General features: G+C 38.2%; 1 long non-coding RNA gene across 1 annotated transcript; it reads right to left on the bottom strand.

Moving 5' to 3' along the window:
* Positions 1-399: 399 nt before the first annotated feature.
* Positions 400-19,526, bottom strand: LOC112951698. Its single transcript, XR_003250263.1, has 3 exons — positions 19,423-19,526; positions 6,087-6,166; positions 400-480 (listed from the first exon to the last, which is right to left on the bottom strand). It is a non-coding gene; the product is annotated as an uncharacterized LOC112951698 (long non-coding RNA).
* Between the last annotated feature and the right edge of the window lie 4,567 nt (positions 19,527-24,093).

The following is a 24,093-nucleotide window of genomic DNA, read 5'->3' as shown; positions in this document are numbered from 1 at the left end:
GTCAAAAATATTTGGACTAGAAATTAAAGAATTCATGACCAAATAGATGTAAGAAAATGGTAAATAATAATGCTCTATTCAAATTCATGAAACATATATATATATGAGCATGTTTATGCATGAATGTGCATATATATCTGTGTGTGTGTGTACACATTCACTAAAAAGCTAGAAAATATAGGAGATCATATTACAAAATATATGGTAAATAAGAAAGAGATTAAATAAGAAAGTGATTCAAAATCACTGCCACTGCAGGATACTAGAGCAAGTATTTTAAGTAAACTTATGGACTGCTCCAGAAGAAGCACCTTAAGGAACCATATTCCTAAGGCATAATTCAATTGTTGCATCACCAGAGGCCAGCCTTTCCCTGAAAGATTTCATAATTCATAAGGTTTCATATGCAAAAAAAAATAGTTCAGATCAAGTTTATTCTTCCTTTCAACTTCTGTTCTTCAGTTCATATATGTAAGCTCTCTGAAAAAGATAAAAAGAAAGAGAAAAACCTCCCATATATGCCTCCACCTCTGGCATCAATGTCAGACATTGCTGCAAATACTCTGCTTGACACAGAGTGTCCTTGAACCTCCAGGAAATCAAATGGACTCTGGAAACAATGACAGCTGCAACTATAGATGAGTGAGGACCACAACTAGCTATAATTTTTGCACAGTCAGTCGAGACACTGAGAATTCATCCACAAAACAATCTGGGCCTTCAGGCCATCTCTCCCTCATCTTATCTCCTGGTCCTCACATTAACATCGATCTTTATTGATTTAATTCCTCGAATGCCCCAAATGAGATCACTGGTAGTATTACCATATAAACTGTGATAAGAGATTGTCTTCATTCTGAAGACACTGCACTATCAAGAAGTGGGAAAATACAACTGGTTTTGCAAGCCAAGATAGAGGCATAACTAGATATAAAACTTAAGTTTCCCAGCTCCTCCCTATGTGGCCTAAATTTGGCTTTGTACTGGAGTTCATTTGACACACCAGCCTACCTGAACTGTAAAAGCTCTGTGTTAATTCCATCTGAAAGGAACAATGACAAACGTCTAATATTGCTTGCTGAATCACTATAAACACTGGATGCCCTACTAAGGCAAATGGAGTTGCAAGTTCAAGCTGTGTGCACAAGATTCTTTGGGTGAATGATGCGCATATTTGCTTAGTTAAATGGGCAGTTATGCAAACTGAAGGGATAATTTCATGACCACAAAGCTGACGAAAATTCCGGGTCTGGAAAGATAGTCTCATGTTTTCCAGACTCTTCTCCCAGGCAACAAGAGTTGAGGCCAACACCCCAGGTCTATGTTGTGCCTAAAGACTAGAGAGTTCTTCAAAAACTGCAAATTTGCCCAAAAATACAATTGCATGAGTTTGAATGGAAACAATGATGAAAGAAGAAACTACAGAGAGCAGAGTTTGGAAAAAAAAAAAAAGAATCGTAACAAGATTCATTTCAAAAGGGTTCAGATGACATTTTTTACATATTTCTAGCCGTGGCATGATGGCAAAGCTTCTCAGCACTGCTCCTGTCTTGGCAAACGCTCAGCAATCCTCCCTCGCATCACCTCTTCCCTTTCTGTTAGCAGCATCTGGCTGCAGCATTTCCACCCCTGCAGCTGCTCACAGGGATGGGTGGAGCAGGAGTGACACACAGGCACCGGGAAGCCGAGACAAGACAGGAGAATACAGGCCAGGAAGAGAAGTTGCAAGGGACAGGGAAGTCATTTGCAATTATACAATAGAGATGATACTGAAAGAGGATGGAAAGACAGATGCATGTGGTGAGAAGGCTGCAAACCTTGCAAAGGACACAAGGAAGAAAGTTGTGTCCTCTGCCAAACTACAGAAAGCTCCAGACTGATCTCATCATGAGGATAGTCAGATCACCAGCTTTAACACATAGAGGATGCAGAGATACTCTTCTGTCTGCACTGTATCAGGTTCCAGTGGCATTTTTACAGGACAAAGATCTCTAAAGTGCGCATTTGCCTGTGTGATTTCCATCTGCTGATGTGGTGGGCCAGCAAGTTAATAAGAACATCAAGAGCAGCCTCTGTACAGTGTTTTCACTCTTTCCGTGAAACAACTGCTCATAATCCCTTCAAAAAAAAAAAGGAAAATCTGACTGCTGACTCGGAGCAGCTATAAACCAAAGACCTGCATGCCATGAACACACAGCCTTACCGTTATGTGCATGAGCACAAGTTCTTTCATAGCACCAAGCATTTGACTTCAGGTAAAATTGAATTGCAGATTAGCTCACTAGAGAACCACAGGTCTCTGTGGGGCTTTGCTTCCCACTTCGCTGAATGATTTTTATCTATCCTTGCTCAAGCTTTTCTCCCTCTCTCTTTCCTTCCCTTGGCCTCTTAGCCTCATACAACACTCCAAGAGGCTAATATTGGTGAATTGATTGTGTCAGTGAATGCTCTTACCCTTTCTCAAGCTGGGATGATCACTTTTCTCCAAAGCATGCTGAACACTTCACAGATCACTCCATACCTAATAAACAGCCATCACTGTTTTTGAAATGGAAAAGTCCAAAGTAGCTACTGCTGCTCACTCATATGCCTGGGATGCTCTTGTTATAACAGCCCAGAGTGAATTGTAATGAGTAAAACCAATACAACTTCTTTCTGAGAAGGATTTCTTTCTTTCTTTGTGATGTCTACATGTTTCCCCTCCTGTTGCTAGTTAGCATATGTCATAAAATATACACTATTAGAAGCTATGGCAATGACCTGGTCCTTCTGTTTCTTTTTCAGAACAAGCTCATGATATAAAAATATTATGAATTCAGAGCATTGTGAAAATAGACTAGACTAACATGTAGGTTAGATCCCATTAGACAAAAGGAGCTATGGATACTAGAATAAATATGAGGAGAAAGATGCTTTAAATATATCTAAGTCCAGAACGGAGTTTTTCTGAGTATTGCAAATACCATCAAAATCCACACAGATTACCTGCCTTTTGAAGCCCTGCATTCAGCTGCCTCAACACTCAAGGGTGGTCCTCCTGTTGTCCTGAGTGCTGAAGCTGTGCCAGCCCAGTCAGCCAAGGAAAATGGAGAAGAAACAGCTCCCTTACCCCTCATCCCCAGGAGTCCTCACTCTGTCACTAAAGAAGAGCATGTGTCCCTGCCTACACCATAAGCTCTTGGAAACCCCCCTTGAATAGTGTGACTTTGCATTATCTCCTACTCAGTGGCTAAATGTCACACTTTGGCATTCTACCTCTTTTTTAAGCTTTATTTCTCCTCAGTTGTGGTGGGATTTTCGAGGTAGCAGTGGGATGCTGACCTGGAAAGAATGAAAATGATAGAACATGCTTGCCAAGCATATTCCAAAGAACTCTGGAAAATCATGTTTTGTTTTTATGTCTATACATTAAATTAATCCCTCCAGTAAGCCAGGTTTGCTCAAGAATGTGATTCTGAAAAGGAGTGGCAATTAAAATTCTTTATATGCTTTCCACTCTTAGAGTTGAAGCCAATGCATCTTAAAAATAAAAGCAAACCACAAACACATGTGCCTTCTGAGAGCATCTGATCACCTGACTTCAATCAATGAATATTTATTTATCTGAACCCTCTTTTTCAAAAGTATTCACTTCCATAACAGGTTCTTCTAACCTCTTTATCAGGATACCTACCAAAGAGAGGGCAAAACCTAGTCCTATCTTAGTGATTATCACGTAGCTTCTCTTCTCAAATCCCACACATCTGAACTAAAAGACTATATCAACTGTTGCAATTACTGGAGCAGGGGGAGAGAAGAGAAACAAACTCTTGTTACCATTAGTGCAATGGTTGGCAAAACAGCTAGGAACCTTTTTCCAAGCTCTATGCCCTATCTATTCCCTTTATTGGTTTTCCATGACCTTAAGCTGTCTATATTTAAAATAACACTCTGAAAAAGGCTGCCATTGACCTATGACTTTAGTCAAGAAATTGAATCAGATTTAACCTCTTTTTTTTTATTTATTTCACAGATCAAAAGATTTCCACCTGATGAGTTTTAAATGTGTTTTAATAGATGTTTTTACAAAAGAAAGGGACTGTCCACTGAATCTCAGTGAGACAACTACCTAACTCTCTTACATTCCCTCAGAAATCCCATCCTTAACCAGATAAAGTTCTACATTCACTGAGGAATGACATTCACATGGCTGTTTGATTCCAGTCTTTGTTAATAAAGGACAGGCTCAAGGACACAGGGACTGAACCATAGGAAAATTTACTGTGGAAGTTTTCTGTCAAAATTTCTGAACAAAATGTTTAACCAACATTTTGTGCCCAACTACAGAGATGAGAACGTGAAGTCAGAACAGAGACGTGAAGTTAAAAGACAGCTGCTGGGACAAGAGCTATTTCCTATTCATATTTAAAATGAAAGATATAGTCTTCTTCCTGGATCTCAGGGCAGAACAGAAGAGGAATCAAAAAGTTGGAAAGTAGAGCCATGCAAGGAAGGAGGACACAACTTAAAACTTTTTTTTTTTTTTTTAAATCAGTTTAGAAGACACTCCAAATCTGTTTCAATAAATGTTTTAGCTCACATGCACTAGTTCATTTAGCACTATCTGGAGATGGCAGCTACAAGGTGAAATAGTAAGAAGGGAAAAATGCAGTCATGCCTAAAAATAACTCTAAATATATAATAAATCTGCAGTCTCAGTTCTAGTCTTCAGTTTTGTTTAGAGAATTACAAACCTGGGTTTAAGGAAACTTGTTTGCACATAGGAAGAAGTATAAATATGCTTATAAAATAAACATAACCTTTAATCTGCCTGCAATCCTACTGAAAACTATTCATAAATCTACACATATATATATGTGTGTGTATGTGTGTAGGTAGAGAGCATATGTAGCCACAGTACCAGAACAGTATCAGAGCTTTCTTCCCTGGTTGCAAGGAGATGGATGGATGTTTAGCAACATTGTTTTACTAATAAAAGTAAGTGCCTTACAAATCACAGACATTTAGCATGCATCCATGAGGTACCATAAATAAAGTGTAAAGAAAGAATTGCAATTATCTTGGAAACTAGGTCCCCCAAAACGTAAAAATTGCCTCAGAATGAAAACAAAGCAAAACAAAACAGAACAACCCTACACAAATAGCACCTTTTTTTTTTTCTCTTTTCAGTACGAACTCCATACATGATGATTCAGTGGGGACCCAGAAGCGCCACCTTTTCTAGAAGTATGAACAGCCTTTTATTCAGGCCCCAGACTGTTTCTGTGACTATGTCCTGTGTTTCATCAAACCCTACCCCACCCAATTCTGCTTAAAGAGTAAGTTAAGGTGCAATGTGCTGGGTGGTTTTTTTTTTTTTTTTTTTTTTTTTTTTTTTTTTTTTTAATGTGGCCTAGCAGAGTAAAACAAGTTAAAGAGCTTTGGCTTAGTTGCAATCTTAGATTATCAGGCCTTAGCTGCACGCAACCAAATTTAGCAGTGAATAGAAACTTGACTCAGCCTGAGTCAAAGCTAGGGAAATTATTTTTGGGGAGAGAGCCTCTGAAGACATCAGCTAAGATTAGAGGTGCTGGTATTCAGAGAAATAGGACATTTTTAACCTGTTTTTCAATATGTCCAAAAGCCATGTTTTCGAGGAGATTTGTTACTGCTGACTGCAATAGTTATAAATCTGTCAGACTCCCAAGGAAAATATACATTTTTCTATTCAGCTGTAAAGCTGACAACTAGTTCACAGAGATTAATATATTCTGGCTTAGAAGAATATTTAGGAAATAAATATTGTATAATTATTCCCATTAACGCTAGTTTAAGACAAATAAATGGCCAAACTTTTCAAGTGTGTTGGGAAATTCTGATATTCAGAATTCAAATTTCAAGAAATGTGACTAGCCACTCTATAAAAGTCAGGCTCCTTTCTCAACTCTTGCATTAGACATCCAAAATCTTAAGCTACTTCTGCAACTTGAGTTTCTAAACCTAAACCTACTACAAGAGATCACATAAATGTACTCTTTGGTGCTCCAGACAAGTATCTGTGGCCAAGTGTGAAAAGCAAAAGGGCAATCAGAGTTCAGATTCATTACCTTTGAAGAGCCAGAGCTCTGAGTCAGCAGCACGGTAGCTGAAAGAATAACATATTTGCAGAGTTCCACTGACGAGAAACCTGGAAGTAAGATGGGGAAAATTTTGATTCTCATGGGAAAAAAATTTGGTAAACATCTCTTCATGCTTCACATTGATCACGATCCACCCACACAGACAAATCCAGCCTGTAGCCCTCTTTTTTAGTTCTTTTCCCTTATTTAGTAAGAAAACATATATACAAATGTAATCTTTTTCATTTTCTTGTGGCTGAAACCTCACTTAAGGGCTTCCAAAATGACACCACTGAAGAGCAGAGCCTAACCTCAATGTTTGTTGAGAAAACATAGGAAAGGCAGCACCTCCCTTGAGGAAAAGAGTAGAAGAAATAAGCAGTATTTCCAAGCAAGTAGACAAACAAAAATATACAAAGTAGCCACTACAAAGTTAGTGTACCTCATCTTATTTCTTCTGGATATTTAAGGTGAATAAAAGCCAAGCCAGAGACCCATGCAACTACTGGGAAATGGTCCAGGTATTTAGTCAATTTTTATGTGGCGTTTCACAATGCAAAGTTGCTAGGTGCAACAGTTCTTGATTTAAGTTCCTTAGCAATTGTATGTTGTTCCACATAAAATAGACACTGGTAGAAAACTTGCAGTTGCTTTTTGTTTTGGTATTTCTATTTTTAGATACATTAAATCTCTGTTTGGAGTGAGTAAAGGATTTTCTTTTTCTCTTTTTTTTTTCTTTTTTTTTTTTTTTTGTTTATTTTTTGTTATTGTTTTTAATTCAGGTTGCTTGAGAGACCTGGGATTTGCAGTATCTGTGCTGGAAGTTACACCGCTGTCATGCTTTTTCCAGTACTATCTATCTTGTGTGAGACAGCATCAAATCATCAATGAGGCTATCAAAAGGTGACAACAAAGAATACTCACACAATCTATTCCTATCCTAATGCTGAATAACCATTTTACAGAACCACTGGGGAATGGAGAAGAAATAGATTCAGTGCAAACTGATAGGTGCCAGAGAAATCATATCTCTTTATCAAGGCTGTGTTTAACTTATAATCCCCTTTTGCTAGAAAGGTCAGTTTAATTATGGGGGCCAGAGAGGGAATCTATTGTTGGTAGCCACGGCCCCATATTGACGGTTCCTCTATATGTCAGTGCATGAGCATTAACATTGCTCAGATAATCTTGCTGGCGAGCAAAGAAACAGCTATCATGTTACTTGAAAGAACTGAAGCTGTATTGTGCAGCAGTCATTAGTCTCCTCAAGTCTGCTCATAATGATGAATGCATCATTCTGCCTGCATGCAACTTGTGTAGCAAACAGCGGAGCCAAGTCTTTTCCAGTTCTGCTATCCTGTTTTAAAAAACACTGACATTTTCTTAAACAGACATAATTTACAATTTTAAGTAATACAACAGTGCCTTGGTGTGCAAGGGCCAGCAAGCAAACAAGACTCCTTTCACAAAGATTAAAAAAAAAACAGTCTCATGCTCATGCTCACTGAGGTCACTATGGCTTAAAGCTGGGGTGAAGGGGGGAGAGCTAGGGCATTTCTGTGACATATCTTTGGCTTTCAAACGTGTATAATGCTCCCACAGAAGAAACCTCAAGTGCAAGCAGAGTAAAAAGCAATACCTAATGCCCTGTGGGAACAAACCACAGCCTGTGTCCACACCAAGCTATTAAAGCACCGAGGCAGCAGTTTTGGGGTCTCTGTGTCTCTGCTATTTTCATTTATGGATTTTATTTTCAGTCTCCCTGAGTGTCCCCTGGCTGCAATGGGAGACCTCAGGAGTGCCCAGTTCTCTCAGCACCACACACTATCTGACCTAAGCACCCTGTGGGGCACCACTGCCAGTCCTACACCTGACAGCTTGTCAGCCCAAGAACAGGGGATCTCTGGAGGCTCTAGGAAAACAGGGTTATGTGAGTGGTACTAATGTCATGTGGCAGTGACGGGGTCAGTGTGGCACTATGAGGCATGGTCTTTAATTCCACTATCTTAGGGGCACGTGCCTAGCTCGGAAAGCATAAGTTAGTGTTCATGAACTGACCAGTGAAGTCCTGGTACATGATGAAGCATCAGCTAATGACACAAATTCTCTTTTGGTGGGCATTAAATGAAAAACACTCCCCTCCTTATGGCCCTGGCACAGCTGGGTCTCTTCACTGCTGTAGCACTGCCTGGAAAGCTCAATTCCTCTCAGTCGAGCGGCTGAGAACAAATCAGCAAGCACATGACCTTGTAGACCTCTGCGATAAAAATAATGCTGGACTTGTCAATGCTGAAATGCTATGGCACAGGTCTAGAGGAGATTAGGGTGACAGCCTGGAAATGGATGCACTTTTCTCCCTAGGTTTAGATAGAAACTGCCAGTAAAGGACTGTGAAGGTGACTTTTTATGCTGGAATTAGCTTCCTGCTGTCTGTTTTTCCATGTCTGGAAGACCACGGGTTCCCATCTGTAACATACACCCATAAGATCAATCTGTTTCTAGGACAGTAGTGCTTGCTGAGGGCATTAGTCTTCTGTTAGGGTGGCTTGTGAGGCACATCTTAGCAGAGGCATTTGTGGCTGCTTCTGGAGCCCACTCTTCTCTTCATGGCCCTCTCATTCACAGGTTACATGCTAGCCCAAGTGGATTATCAGACCACTGCAGGATCCAGCTGATGTGAAGCAGTTGAACGTCTATAGGATATGCATGATGAAGAGGAATGAAGGCTGGGGAGGTGTGCCTAAAAGGTCTATGCCAGAGGACTTGTGGGATACAAGTTGAAGATGTCTTTTGGCATCTGAACATACTTGTCTGGAGACACACTAAACTCTTAGACTGTGGATGCTCTACATCTTAGTTTGCCTTGCTAGTGAGCTCCTTAGGGTTAACCTACCAAAGCTGTTAATATATGGCCAGAGACTTCAAACTGTGCCTGATCTGCATTCAGCTAAAGTGAGTGATTTATCTTCCACTGATTTCAAACTCAGATTTTTAGATTCTGTTTGTTTGTTTTCATTAAGAAGTCAGTGGGATTTTTTTTTTTCTACAGATGATTCACTTTAATTATCAGTTCCCTCTTATCTTGCTCTTCCCTTTTACAGTATAATCATCAGAGTATATTCAAGCAGACCTACAGTTCTCAGTTTACAACAATATTATGGCTTTACAAGAACACATCATTATGAATAACAGCAGACTAATATCAGAGAGAAACAAACCATTCCATAAAAAAAACACTGCCTTATAAAAAAAGATTAAGAAGAACCTTTTCCTAAGGTTTATTGAGTTTGGGCTAATGACATGAGGCCCAGAATCCCAAATCCCTTAAAATATTGCGTCTCTATTCTGTTTGCATTTAAGATTGAAGTCAGCATCTTGCTGACTACACAATGAATACAGATCTTGACTGCATACCAACTGCAACACTGAAATTGTCAAATAAGCAATTAGAACAACTCTGTGAGGGCAAATTTTCTACAGAGACTCCCAGAGTAGCTAAAGTAAGAAACAGTACAGTAATACAGTCTGACAGTGTTTTCAAACATTTGAAAACAACTGGTATTGATATTCAAACATTTGAATTGTATTGATGATTCAAACCTTCTGTGTCACAATTTTAATGTTTGCTTAAATGTAGGAATTTTTTATATTATTGACTTTTAATGGACTTTGGATCATGGAAATACTCAAAAGTCAAAATTAACAGAGAGAAAATCCGAATTTGTTTACATTTTAGGTATCAAATGAGATCATGAATGTCCTAAGTAGAGTGCTAAAGGATACTTTTAGGAGATATTTCATGATGGAGAAGAAACAGAAAATACTATGAATCATATTTGAAAACCCTACCCCCATATTTTCAGAAAAAATATGAGAAGTTCAGGTAATTCAGATAATGGCTAGGTAAGAATGCAACTTTTGAGGTTTTATCTGAAACAAATTCAAGCTATGAAACTTTTCCAAATTATCTTAAACTGACTTACACACTTATACTCTCCACATATGGTCAGCCTTTTAGTTACAGAATGACAGAATGGTTAAGGTTGGAAGGGACCTCTAGAGATCATCTCGTCCAACCCCCTGCTCCATCAGGGACACCCAAAGCACGGGGCACAGGGCGGCATCCAGATGGGTATGGAAGATCTCCAGAGAAAGAGACTCCACAACCTCCCTGGGCAGGGCTCTGTCACCCTCACAGGAAAGAAGTTCTTCCTTGCATGGATGGAACTTCTGGTGATTCAACTTGTACCCATTAGGTTCATCAAACATGCCTTCCCCTTGGTGGACCCATGCTGACTACTCTTGATCACCTTCTTTTCCTTGACAAAAATGTCAAGGCCCAACACAAGCTCCAACACCTGACTTTCCAGTCATATGCTTTGCTGAAGAAGATGATTTGAACATATTTTTCTCACTCTCACTTCTGTCACTCTTCTGAAACTTCAACTCATGCCAATAAGATAACATGATCCACAGGGGAAATTGTATTTTGCTGTAGTCTATAGGCTAGAGAAAATTTGAAATCAAATCTGAAATTACAAAATTGGCAGAATATGAATTGACGGTAGTACTAACAAGAAGCTTCAGCCCAAAGTATGTATGCCTGATGAAAGCAGAATTCTATATCCTGTGGAAGCTTTTGAAGAATATTTAGAAGTAAAGCAAGTGGGAAAAACCCCTGTGTGCCAAATTTTGGCTGTTTTTTAAACACACATCAAGGAGAAGCCATAAAGCAGCCAGTTCCCTGTATCTTCTGCCAAGAGCAGCATTCCCTCTCCCTCATTTTTTTTTCTCCTTCTCCCTCAAAATGAATGAGATCGAGATCAAGGAAATTTTATCGGGTCCTTGAAGTAGTTCTTTAGTTTGCATGAATATCACACTCACATGAACATATGCACGCACACACACACACACAGAGCTTTAGGTGTAGCAGGGTTAACGTGTTCAAGTCCCTTTTGCTGCTGCCACCACTACCACCAAATTGCAAGCACAGGGCTATGGAGGTAGACAGTGGCACAAAGAGGTGACCAAGTGTGAGAGAGAATTTGGTAGCTAAATAAAAACCTTAAAAGAAGTAGTGGGGTAACAGACAGAGAGGAGAGATTGGGTAGCATTTGCTCTGGATGCCAAAAATGTCTCCCTACAGCTGCGGGCTAATATTATGATTATTATTTTGGCAGAAGTCTTTTTGTTTTCTTTTCCAAGCTGATCCTGCTCCCCTCTTGTGCCAGTATAGAGCTTGTGTTGGGCCAAAAAATCAAGAGAAACAATACATCAGTTACAGAATTTCTGTGATCTGGTCTATCCAAGATATATAATATAAGGCAGCAGGAGGAAGCAGGAGCGGGGTGAGAGGGAAGGTCTATGCTGATGGTCACAGCCTGGCTAAGGACCTTTGGAGTATCTAACAGTCTTAGTTCAGGGTGAAAAGGGTGACAGGGATGAAGAGGGAGTGTTTTAATTCCAGAGTGTCCCTGATGTGAGCAACCATGTATTTGGTTAGCCTGGAGCTCTCTAAATATATTACAGCAGTTTTACCACTAGAATATTTTACTGGAGGAGGCTATGGTTAAATGCTTCTACTCTACCCTCCCACTCTTCCTTCTTTTATCAAACTACAGGACAAATGTCATTAAAGACCTTTTAGAGCTGTAACTAGGTTACATCAGCTTCAGTTCTCTGCTCATCATGTGCTGAACCAGCAGTCCTCAAAACAGTGCTGTCTGTGACAGGCACTGATGCTCAATGGAAGTAAGGCAGTTCTACTTTCTTGATAGCCTGAAAAGTGACTTAAATGCAATTAATCTTTTGCTCTTGATGAATTCCTTAGAAAATAAACCTCTGCACTCCGACAGGTTTCTGCATTGCACCTGCAATTCTGGGTCGCTGCAATATAATTTACTTACAGTCACAATCTCTTGGTACTCTTTAGCAGGGAAAAGCATGCCAAAATATGAGGCAATATGGATATAAACAAAGACTAGAAACTGAACGCGAGTATCAGCCAAGCATGTTGTGATTTAGGTTATAAACATAAGAGGGGGCATTCAGTTTTAAATTAACATTTCATTAGACTTTATTTCTATTTTTATTTCTATTCTTTTTTCTTATTTCACTCTTTTCTTTGCCTCAGTGTCCTTTCTCAAGTATTTGACCATTTCATTCATTTCATCATGTTTCTGCTCACTCTATTATTCTAACATATGTTTTCGTATGTTTCTTCCCCCTTGGGCCTGTTACTTTCTATCAATCATCTTGTTCCTTCTTCTACTCTAAATACCAATATTTCACATACTTTTTCCTCTTTGCTGTGTCTTTTCTGCTAATTTCTATTTATGTGTACCTAAAATGGCCCTACTCATTTGTCCTTCTGAAATACTTGTTTAGTTAGAAATACTTAAATACATATTTAGAACTGGTATTAATTTTGACCTCAGGTGCTAAGTGAGTATTTACCTGAAGCTGATCAAAGTTCAGCTTCTCCGCCAAGGAAGCATAGGTTATATGTATATATAATGTGTGTATATATTTGTGTCTGTGGTAAGTGCTTTGATTTTAAACCAAATAGCTTTCTAGAAGGAGAACTATTGGCACATGCAAAACATTTGGCAAAGTGTAACCTTTGTATCTCGGATAGATAAGTAAGAGGTATATTACATTGATCACCATCATGCATCTCAAATCCGATCCTGCACAAAACACACTGTCTCTTCATCTGTGACCCAAGAAAGTGGTTTCTTTGCAAATGTGTTCGTTACTCTGTAGACCTAGTGCAACAGCCTCAAGGGCCTCCAGTCTCCGAAGATTAAACCAGTTGCTGAAGCAGGGGAGAATTGCTGAGAGACAGCAGCAGGACAGATGGCTGAAGCAAGACAGACTGAGGTTGTTCTGGCAGAGGAGAAGAGGTTGTCAGGGAAAAATAACGGCTGGAATTTTTGAAGGAGAGCCCAAGAGAGCCACTAGGCAGAGGAGACAAGGTGGTGACTCCTCTGTAACCTAAAGGGTTTTGTTCTCAAACCTTCCACTGTAGGAGGATAGGCTGGAAATTCTGCTAGGGCAGCTTACAGCTATTGCACACAAAGCAAAAATGCATCAATGCAGCACCAAAAACCAGTAAGTGGCATTGCATATGATCATTGTATATAATAAATCATGTTTAAATTAGAACTAAGATTTTGATGCCTGCTGTGCCTGGAAGAGGGCTGCTAGTGCAGGGGCTCACCAGCCTCTGTGGTGCAGCTGAGACCTTCACAGAGACTCACAGAGCTGTGTGGGGAGAGTCCTGCTGAGCAGTACTGCATGGCCAGGGCCCTGCAGTGCTCTCAGAGCCACTGCAAAAGGCCCATTGAACTGCACAGGAGCACTTTTATGACAGGAGCGAGCTCAAAATAGCTTTCACAGCCCCCTGTCTTCCATTCGCTATACTGAAAAGTAGATGCATCTTCAAATATTAATTTTTCAATTAAGCTCACAGTTCTTTGACCGCACGCAAATACAGGCATACATAAGGAATTCATCTTGATCCAGGCCTCTTCCTTTGAAGGAAAGGGCCTCTGACGTGACTAAAAGACAGGAGTATTAATTCTGAGAGCAGTACTGATAGGACTTTTAAAGCAGAGCTGTCTCACACGCAGAAAGCAAGAATGTGGGCAGAGAAACCCACATCTGCTCATACTGTGGGTCTCCCTCAGAAATGGGGCTTAACCCACACACTCTCTCAGTCCTTCTTCCTGAATAAATTCCTTAGCTCCATGCTCAGTTTGTTGCTTTTGCTGAACTCTATTCTTAGGCGCTCTATTCCCTACCCCCTGCGTTGTATTGGGAGTTTAGACAGTGAATTCTCCCGGGAACGGATTATTTTAAAAGTTGGGCTTTGCAAAGCCTATATCCATTTGGGGATTTAGTCATTAAATCCATTTAGATATGCCAAAGGTATCAAATATGTATTTAAGTACTTTGCTGAACAGTGACTATATTAACATTATCAAGAACTACTTTCCCAAGAAAGTAATTGTAAAACTGGGTCCTTTTCAGTTTTATTTTACTTCTAATTTTTGAGCCCATTCTCAGAATAAGACCTTGGGTGAGGAAGTGGAAAGGCAATTACTCACAGAATATCGGGCAAATTTGCCAGAGGAGAGAAATTGAATGCTTGATGCATTCCCCAAGGTAAATGTTCTATAATTATAAAAATATACTGCCTCCCTGTAACTCTGTGAAGTATAAAATAAAGCAACTTACCTACCATTAATTAGCTGTATTTTGTAGTTTTATGGACATTGAACATGGTGTGCTAATTTGCATACATTAGCATATCATTTACATGCTTACCTCGAGGTATTCTGCTTTATTGCCATTACCTTTTGTGGCCTATTTCTCTAATGACTGTAATGGAATACAAAAGAGATTTCTCATTGTGTTTACCCTGTTACCTTATACATGACTCTCAGAGTAACGAGTCATGCTGAGAAGTGGGAATTTTCATGCAAAAGGTTTTGCTTTCAAATCTGAGCCACTTCATGACCACCCACCCTGCTGAGTTTTCTAATGCTGCCTATATTTGCTTGGCCACCATTCTTTTTTTTTTTTTTCACCCACATAAGAACACACAATATTTCAAAAGTCAGCCACAAGTGCAGAAATTTGCTCCATTGCTTGCACTAAAAAAAGAAAGTCAGGCACAAGAATTAATGGGTCCTACTCAGTCTATCAGCACCTAAAGGCACAGAGAGAGAAAAATAATCTGCAGCTGGGGAAAACTGAGCTGGGTCAGAGGGCAGTGCCTGCATCTGCATTCACTGAGAGGCAAAGAGCAAAAAGAAAGAGTCTCTTTTTGTTGCAACTCAGCACTATTTTAGAAAGCACAGATACTAACTTAATTACCACAGTTCCCTTTTGCACTAGAGCACTGCAGCAGGCTATAAATCAATACTTAAGGTCACATTGCTAAAAGCACTGAAAAAACAGGCTTTTCTCTCAGTATAGCATGTTGTTTACTGCTTCTGCATCAATGTCACGAGAGTTCAATATCAGATAAGGAACAGGGCTAAAACAGTGATTGCAGAAGAAATAAGAATTACAAAAAAAAAAATAAGGTGTAAAGTGAGCAAGTCCAACTCAAGGCAGATATCAAGACTTCATCAAATCTTCTGTTCTCTCTAAACTAAAAGATCTGAGAAGCATCAGCAGCTATCCAGTACTTTGAAATATGTTCCACTCTGTGCCTAATGCTTGTTTTGGAGGGAGAGTTCATAGGAGAAGAGCAGACTTAAAAAAATTACAGTAATTTCTGCTGAGTATATCTTTGGCAGCTTTACCATACATCTGAAGTCAATGATACACGTGCATGCATGACATCTTATTTCAATAAATTGTTGGGAGCAGGGCTCATGAGTTTCAAAAATAGATTTTTTTTCCATTTGCTTTTCTATTATACCTGCTGACCCAGATATTTCACAATCTTTGGAAGAGAAAACAATTTATTTCAGATTGGGAAGATATGGAAAAGGCACTTCCAGCTGAGATATGCTTAACAGAACATCAAATGGCTTAGCCAGAGGGAAGCTTCTTTTTTGTTTGGGTTCATTGGCAATCTGCTGCCAATAGTATTATTAGACAGATAGCAGACTCACCTCCAGGTGCCGTGGGTACCACAAGAATGAGACACAGCATGCTGTAAATACCTAATTAAGATGCTAGATTGTCTGCAGCTTTGCATTTTACATAATATTTTTTGGAGTTTATAAAAAGTAGAATTGCAATTTATGGAGAAAATTAAAACAGATGGAAAACTATTCAGTGTTAAAACACAAATTTCAAAGCAATTTTGACTTTGGAAACATTAAAAAAGACTTACAACTAGAAGAGCATGGACACAGGGAATATCCATGCACAGGCTTACAGGGGTGCATTGTATAGCCCACCAAGAAAAATAAGCTTAGACATTTGAACTCCATATATCAAATTTTCTGCTGATACTTTTCTCAAAAAATTCTGAGAAGAAATGTAAAAGCACAATATCAAATTGTCTTGATGGTGAGATTATTTTTTATCCTTTTTCACAAGTGCAAATAGCTCAAATAACCTGTGACATGTTTGTCCTCATACCAACCTTCTCCAACATAATAGATCCAGCTTCCTGAAACACTGTTTTGCGCTTGTAGACACCAATTATCTGCTCATTCCAACTGGAATTATGAAATACTCATAAGGTAGTTTGGAGAGCATAAAACATATTGTTCTTGGGATCTAAGCTAGATTTTGGCACGCAGAAGAAAAAAGAGAGTCCATGTGCATCTTCATGTTTACATGTAAAGACAAAGGTTAATTATTTTTCTTTGGCAACAAGACCCTCAGACAGCTAAAGAAGATGCCTAGACTAGGAAGGAGAAGAAGTGTTTATCAACATTTCTCTTTTGAAAACCTTTGGTCTTCTGATGATTGGCATTATACAAACTCCTGAACAGTTACAGACAGAGCTTCATTTGAAAGTATTTTCAGTGAGTGATGCACTTTTGGATGTATTTAGGCTGGAAATTTTTGACATCTTCCAGATAATTCCAGAATATTGGGATAAAATCACAATATTCAAAAATATGCCCAGAGTAAATCTACTACTTCCTTTTTCATATGATAGAAATGTATTTGAATTAGTTTCTGAAGCCTTAAGTAGTATCACGAGAGGAAGGAAATCTGAACACATTTTAAGTGATGGCAAACTAGACAATGTGTTAAGGTCTAACAGCACGGTATTTACAGTATTATTTACTACACTAGCAGTTCTGAACACCCAACTAACTACGGTCCTTATGCATCCAGCATTCACATGCCACAAAAAAGAAAAAAAGTTAGTATATTTATGTATTTATGTAAATATTTATGTAAATTTTGTAAAGTTAGTAAATTTATGTTAAAAAAGTTAGTAAATTATGTAAATTTGGTCATTTGCTCTGGCTCACTCCCATCATCAAATAGCTATAGCGAAAGCTATAATAAACAAAATACCACTATGAATAGGGAAGTGGCTGGAGAGAAAATATTCAGCCAAAACACTAAAAAATAAAATAAAGTACAGTTTGGTTTTCTTTTTCTTTTTTTTCTTTTTTCTTCCAGAAGAGACCTGGCATAGCTTGAAAGTCAGATTTAAAGCAAGAATTTGGGAGAAACATAAATGAGTGTATTCTACATTATATATAAAATTACACTTTCTGGATAATGACTGGGACTGTTGCATGATATAAGTAGCATATAAGCAATAAGCCAGGCTGGCTCTCTGTTGTTGTTGTCACCTGAAATTTGTACTGCTGCCTACATTGCAGTTCTGACACTGAGGAAGTCTTCTTATACGCAAAGAAGGGTTGATCATTAATCACAGGCTTGCTCAAGCAGTTCCACCATAAATACTAAATTTGCATAAGATTCACTTCTGTGATATTCTTCCCCTTCACACACTATCATAACGCAGAAGTAACAAAATCAAAAAGAACACTATCATCAAACAAATTTTGCTTGAGAGCTGCATTATGATACTAAAACTCATTCTGAAATTCTTGAATAGTGCAGTTTTCATCTTTATTACATGATAGCTTTTTGGCCATACTGAGTGTATAGTTTCAAATTTAAAAGAAAAAAAAAAGACTCTGCAATTATTTTTTCATTATTTGAATCCTTTTTTCTAAATACAGTCTCATAAGTGCACACTTTGTGTACGCTGGATTGTATTTATATCTTTATATACCATCATGGCCCAAAACTCTGCTCACAACAAGAATACAGATATCTGAAAATGCCCTTAATAATACTGAGTGTACATGTATGTAACATGTCTGACTGTCTTGATTTTGATTCACTAATAGCATAAAGAAGGAGGGAATACTGTTATTTTTAAACATCTGTCTCATCTATATTCCATACATGTCTTGATAATTACACAGTATAAAATTAACAGTGATTCTGCCTACAGGTATAATAGATGCATATAAATGTCTGTGTATTCTAATGACTACAACAAGCAATAGAGATTCAAATAAATTTGCATCTATTCCTGTCTCCTTTATGGATTTTCACTGTAACCTAGTCAAGTTAGAGAAAATTTTATCTTTTCTCTATCCATAAAATGGAGTAAGGTTATTTATCTATGTCCCAGCAATGTTATGGACTTAGTTACTGCAACTGAGGGACTGAATTGGTTTACATGCTTTTGCAGGAGAGTTCCTATATGGGATACTTCCTCAAAAGATCAGTGTATGAAAGGGTTGTTAAAGCAGCACCAGATAAACTATTGACAGGGAATTGGAATCAACAGAAAATATATTGATCCTTAAAAGTTAGGAAAATATGCAACATATTCTTGAGCACCATCTACTGGTACAACAAATGGTCAAAAATGTCCATAAAAACATCAATAAATATGTCCATCTTTAACAAGTGTGCATAGAAACAGACGCCCTGTATGTTCTGGTGTTCTGCTACGTTCATTTGGTGTTTAGTGTTTGCTTTGTGTATTTGTGTACTTAGGGGCAGAAGATAGCAGGTAGGAGTGTATAAAAATCAGATGTCTTAAAAGTGAAATATTTTGACCAAAGTGTAAAACACAGCAATTTGGAATATGTCATCACAATGCCTCCCTGGCCTAGATCATATGTTCACTTTGTGCCTCAAGCTCATCAGCAGATAGACCTGCCAGATTAGACTACATCTCCCAAGTTTCATATCTTCTTTTCTTCTATGTCACATTACTGTCACTGTTACATTACATGTACTGTAAGCTAAAAGCTCTGTCATTAAAAGAAGTTGGTCATCAGAAGCATGGCTCTGTATAATTTAGGAAGACAGACAGACATACTGAATCTTTGCAAAATTTAGGGTGTAAGTGAAAGTCTAGATGCCACCCCATGATGCAATCAGACTGTGGAAAGAAAATTCATTCAGACCTAAGAGCTTAGAAGCCCACGTGGTTCAGACAACCTAAGGTCACATCACACTCTGGTGCAGCAGCATTTACAGCAGCAGATAATCCTCTAACCAGCATAACTTGTTTCACTCCGGTAGTGGGTTTTACCATAACGCATAAAGCACAGCTTTGCTGACATGGACCCATCCATAGCATGAGTGTTTCAACATTTTCAAGCACAGCTGGAGGACAGGAGGGTGCAACAAACCTTCACTGTGAATCTGGAATTGTTTACCAGCTCACCTGGCAGGCAAGATTTCACTAAGCAAACGCCAGCCTCTATTGACCCTCTTTGGGCACTGTCAGGCAGAAAAGTTTTGTATCTTCATGATAAGGGTTCACAGTGTTTAGGAGATATAGATTAATTCTTACCACTTGTATGGAGAACTCTAGATTGTCCGGTGACAGAACTAAATCTATCCAGTAAAAGATCAGGGAGGAACAAAACATAAAATTCAAAATAAAAACTGGAAGACTGTATGGAAGAAGGCTAGAAGAGTGGTTAAAAAGTTTAGTTAGCCAAAATCTAAGTTAGCTGCAGTTCAAGTAGATCTATGGAAATTAAGGGCTCAAAATATTCAGATTATTACCAATTAGTACCAATAATGAGAGATGTCAAACAGATGCTCTACAATTACAGGACAGTGAACTTAATTGCTCACAGCTGAAACCACAAAAAGAGAATCTTATGGAGACAAAATGGTAAAAATCAGAGATATTACCAACTTAGTCAAAAACATCTTCCATACTCCATCCTCTTGCCTGTCTTATACACAAAGAACCACTCCTTAAACCTTAAGGAAACTAAAATTCTACCCTTACCTTGGTGCATTTTATTTCTTTTAAAGACACACACACTCATATATATACACACACACACATTAAAATGTCCTGAAGAAGAAATTTGTTTTTCCTTCCATATAAATTATGTAAAAGTCCAAGATATAAAATACTGTGTATGCCTTATAATCAATAATACATATGTTTTTTCCATAAACGAGATCAGCCTTTGCATTGAACAAACATTTTAAATATCATGAAGTCACCTAAAAATTACCTGCAATTGTAGCAAATATAGCAAATGTAGCAAAAAAAAAAAAAAAAAAAAAAAAAAAAAAAAAAAAAAAAAAAAACCTGGATTTCAAGTATTCAAGCTTGAAACCAGCTTTCTGCTGGCACAAAGTTGAAATCTTTCCACCTAATATATACCTCCTGTTTCTTTGAGCCACAAGTGACATTTTCCAAGACCAAATCTCCACAGTAATCCCTCTGACTTATTGGTTTAAAGGAATTTTGGCCCATGACATTGGTTAAGAAGACTGGAAAAAATTGGGTGACATGCCAAAAGTCTGTCAATGGATCATGATCTGATAATCACCCAAGTGCCAGGGCTCTGCAGCTCCCCACACTTTGACTCTCTGCATAAAGATCAAGCTCTACTGACCCTGTGGGTAAGTGCCTGCCACTCGAGTAAGAGCAATTGCTCAGAGACCTGATTCTCCAGAGCAGTGTGTAAATAATTGATGTTTCTATCCAGATACCAAATTGAGGTGAGATCTGAAGAAAGAAGAGTTCAATTTAGAGTGAATGAAAATGTATTGCTATGTTTTTTCTCACTGGAGTATAAAAATAAGACCGGTGTTTAGACTCTGGAGTTTGGAATTTTCCTCCCTTTTCCAGGTGAATACAAAATGAAAAGTTTAGCTAATAAGTTAAGGGTTAGAGTCACAAAACTGTTGAAGACACATGGCTTGCTTTTTTACCCAGTCACTCAGTGACTAAGACCCTGTTCCAGGAAAAGAAGACCAGATGACCACTTCTTTCCCTGCCTTTTCACAAATGGCTCTGGAGCAGACAGGTCTACTCTCTAGCATGATCCTTGCTATTGTATCTCATATCTACAAAACGCATTTGGATATATTGATGTGTCCTGTCTGGTGTTGTTTGTTGTTGTTGTTTGTTTGTTTTCTTCTTTTTTTTTTCTTCTATGGTATGTGCTCTATGCTCTCAACTAGCTTCCCATCCTGCGCTGATGTTTCACCGAGCGTGGTGACAGCATGTTGAGGCTTTCATTTTCTAAAAAGTGTACAAAATAATCACTCCAATAGCTTTCCTATACTGTAACGAGCATGCTGAGAGGAGGTTAATTCCCACACCATCCCATCCCAGGTGTCCTATGTGCAAAAGAGTGTGGAAATAGAGTACTCTTCTCCTCATCATTTTTGCATAAAATTGCAAGAGGAAAGTCAAAATCTGACCCCATGTGATTAGGTGTTAAATAGTCCTGTGACAAAGCTATAAAACATTTTATTTACCTAGTTTCCAAAGACAGAATGGAGGAATGAAGGACATGCCCAAAAATAATGACAGAACTGGGAAAACTTTCTAAGAATCCTCTCCTCTGTGTTTTTGCCACACTCTTATCATCACTTATGCTAGCAGACATGATTCACCCACTCTGAAACTGCAACTATTTATGAAATTAGCCCTTGTTTATAATTTAATGCTTTTCTTCACTTCATCATCGGGTCAAGGGATCATTATGGTGGTGGCGGGGATGGTTCTGAGCATCCATGGCATTTTTAATCGTACAGGCCTCATTATAAGATTTTGTTTCAAAAAGCAATTGTGTACTTCATTAAAAGCAAAACAAGAAAGTCACCTAAAGTAACACACACACACACAAAGAAATAAATGAAACCAAGTTTTCTGTGACACCACCAATTTCCACTGTCTGGATGATTAGAGGGCCCTTTTTTTTAAGCAAACACAGCCTCCTTCTTTCTCTTTGAGCTTTATTTAAGTACTTGTGCTAATTGCATATAGCAGCAAAATACAGCAGCAAGTGTTTCAAAGCTAGCACGGGTGTGAAAGGGAATAAACAAGCTATGGTAGATTAAACACTGTGGAGTGCTCTTTTTCTGTCACTGTCAGAGTGTATAATAAAGAGTCCCATGCTATTTTACTGTTTCTGTCCTTGTAATGCATGCCAGATACCTATAATTTATGACACAGAGCCATTGCTTCATGAGTTGCACTTCCTTTTAAACTGATGCTGAACTCGTTAGTGGGGGAAATGTGACAGGTTGATAGTGGTTTCTTATCTTCAGGTTAAACATTGTCAGAATAATTCATGGTCAGGCAACTGTTAGAACTGTAATGTTTTTATAATTAGAGCTGGAGTGGACTATCCACTAAGGATTTCAGCTCTAGCAAACAAGCCCCCTTCCCTGCCAGTCTGAAGCATGTTGCCTTCCCATCCATCAGATTTCCAGGAGGAAAAATTCTGAAACTAAATCTGCTGAGCTCGAGGGAAATGTCATAATGGTCCCCAGCACTGAAGCTACCAGCACTGCAAAAAGCCAAAAAGCCAAGGATGACTCTATTTCCATCCATGGCTATTCAAAACAAAATGAGTCAAGCTCCAGAAATAATGAGATTTACTTTAAAATCATGATTGGGGGGGGGGGGGGGCAGGAAGCACAGTTTTGACTCTATATTTGTCCTTTAAACTATAAATGATTAGTATATACATATTGAAGATTTTCACCTATGCAGGTCAGAAACTTCATTTCCATTTCTTTTAACAAAGGCTCCAATTCTTTTGGAATCATATGATTGGCAGAGCTAGAGATTTCTTAAAAATACCATGAAACTCATGATAAAATTGTTCAAACTCACTCTACAGAGGTTAATTGAAATGCAGTCTAACAAATGTTTATTGCTTTATTGCGCTATTATATCAAACCAACTTATGTCAATGTTATATGAATGAGAGATTCTAGCTCGCTCCGACTACTGTGCAAGTTACATCTACAAGGAGTTGTTATTTTTTGAATTTCTCAAGTCTCAACAGAGGATAGTGATTCAAATTTTTAAATTATATGCTAGGGGGTAAAAGTGTACTCAGGTTTGCACTGTCTGCATTACACCTCTCTATAGGTTTAGTGGTTTGCATTCTAGATTGCTCAGCCCAGAACTGTGGGAATGTATATATATTTTTCCAAGGGACTTTCCAAGTCCAGTAGGAAGAAGATTAGCTGTTTTTTTTGTTTGTTTGTTTTATTTTCAACACTGGCCCTTTGTGTCTGTCCATTCATTACCATAAACAATTCTTATTTATTTTGTTTCACTATTTTTGTACATTCCTAAAACCCACAAAAGACTCTGGTGCCAAGCCATGATTTCATGGATGACACATATCTCTAGCTTCTACCTCATAACATATCGCATAAGAGCTATTTAGAGCTGGATCACATCAAGGAATCCACTTTTTATCCTTCCTTGAAGTGGATGAGTTGAGGCTTTTCTTTCTAAATTTAAAAAACATACCAATAGAAAAAAAGTCAATGTTTTTGAAATAGAGAAAAAAATAAGGCAAACCAATAGGCACACACACACATGCATTTTTAATAATGTATGAACACTTATTTTGAGACTAATAGTCATAGCAGAGATATGATTGCTATATGTCTAAAAATCCCAAAAGGCAAAATATAATTAAAATCAGGACTGTTGAACAAATAAACCTGTTAAATACACAGTATTACCAGGCAAAATAGCAATGCATTTATCACTTTGCCACTGTAATTACACTGACTGCTGCTCTTCATGCATATATTAATAACCCCCCAGCATTATGGAGGCTGAAATATAAATTACAATGCACAGACTTAAAAGAAGGTTTTAGCCAAGCAGTGCTGTGGTAATACGTGTGTGTGTCTATATACATACATATATATATATGTATATATGTATGTATTAAAAATCTCAACATTGAATCTGATTGCTAGTTTTACTGGAATAGTCATTTCTTTCAGTCTCAAGAAACCCAGTCTCCCTAAAATGGTAATTAATGAAGTGTCAGCTTGGAAAGCCTGGCAAGACTGGGTTTCAGATACTGTAGGTCAAGCGACTCAGCCTGGGATGCTGAAAGTATCCAAAGTGTGAAACTCACAGAAGATATTCAGTTTATCTTGAGAAAAGAAAGGAAAGGAAAAACAGTATGTCATTGCTGTTTTCTGTGTAAATAAAGACTACTAT

This window comes from Nothoprocta perdicaria, unplaced genomic scaffold (assembly GCF_003342845.1).
Source record: "Nothoprocta perdicaria isolate Ctin4 unplaced genomic scaffold, notPer1 scaffold_364, whole genome shotgun sequence".
Classification (NCBI taxonomy): domain Eukaryota; kingdom Metazoa; phylum Chordata; class Aves; order Tinamiformes; family Tinamidae; genus Nothoprocta; species Nothoprocta perdicaria.
The sequence above is the reverse complement of the archived record's forward strand: the minus strand, read 5'-3'. Positions and strand labels throughout refer to the sequence as shown.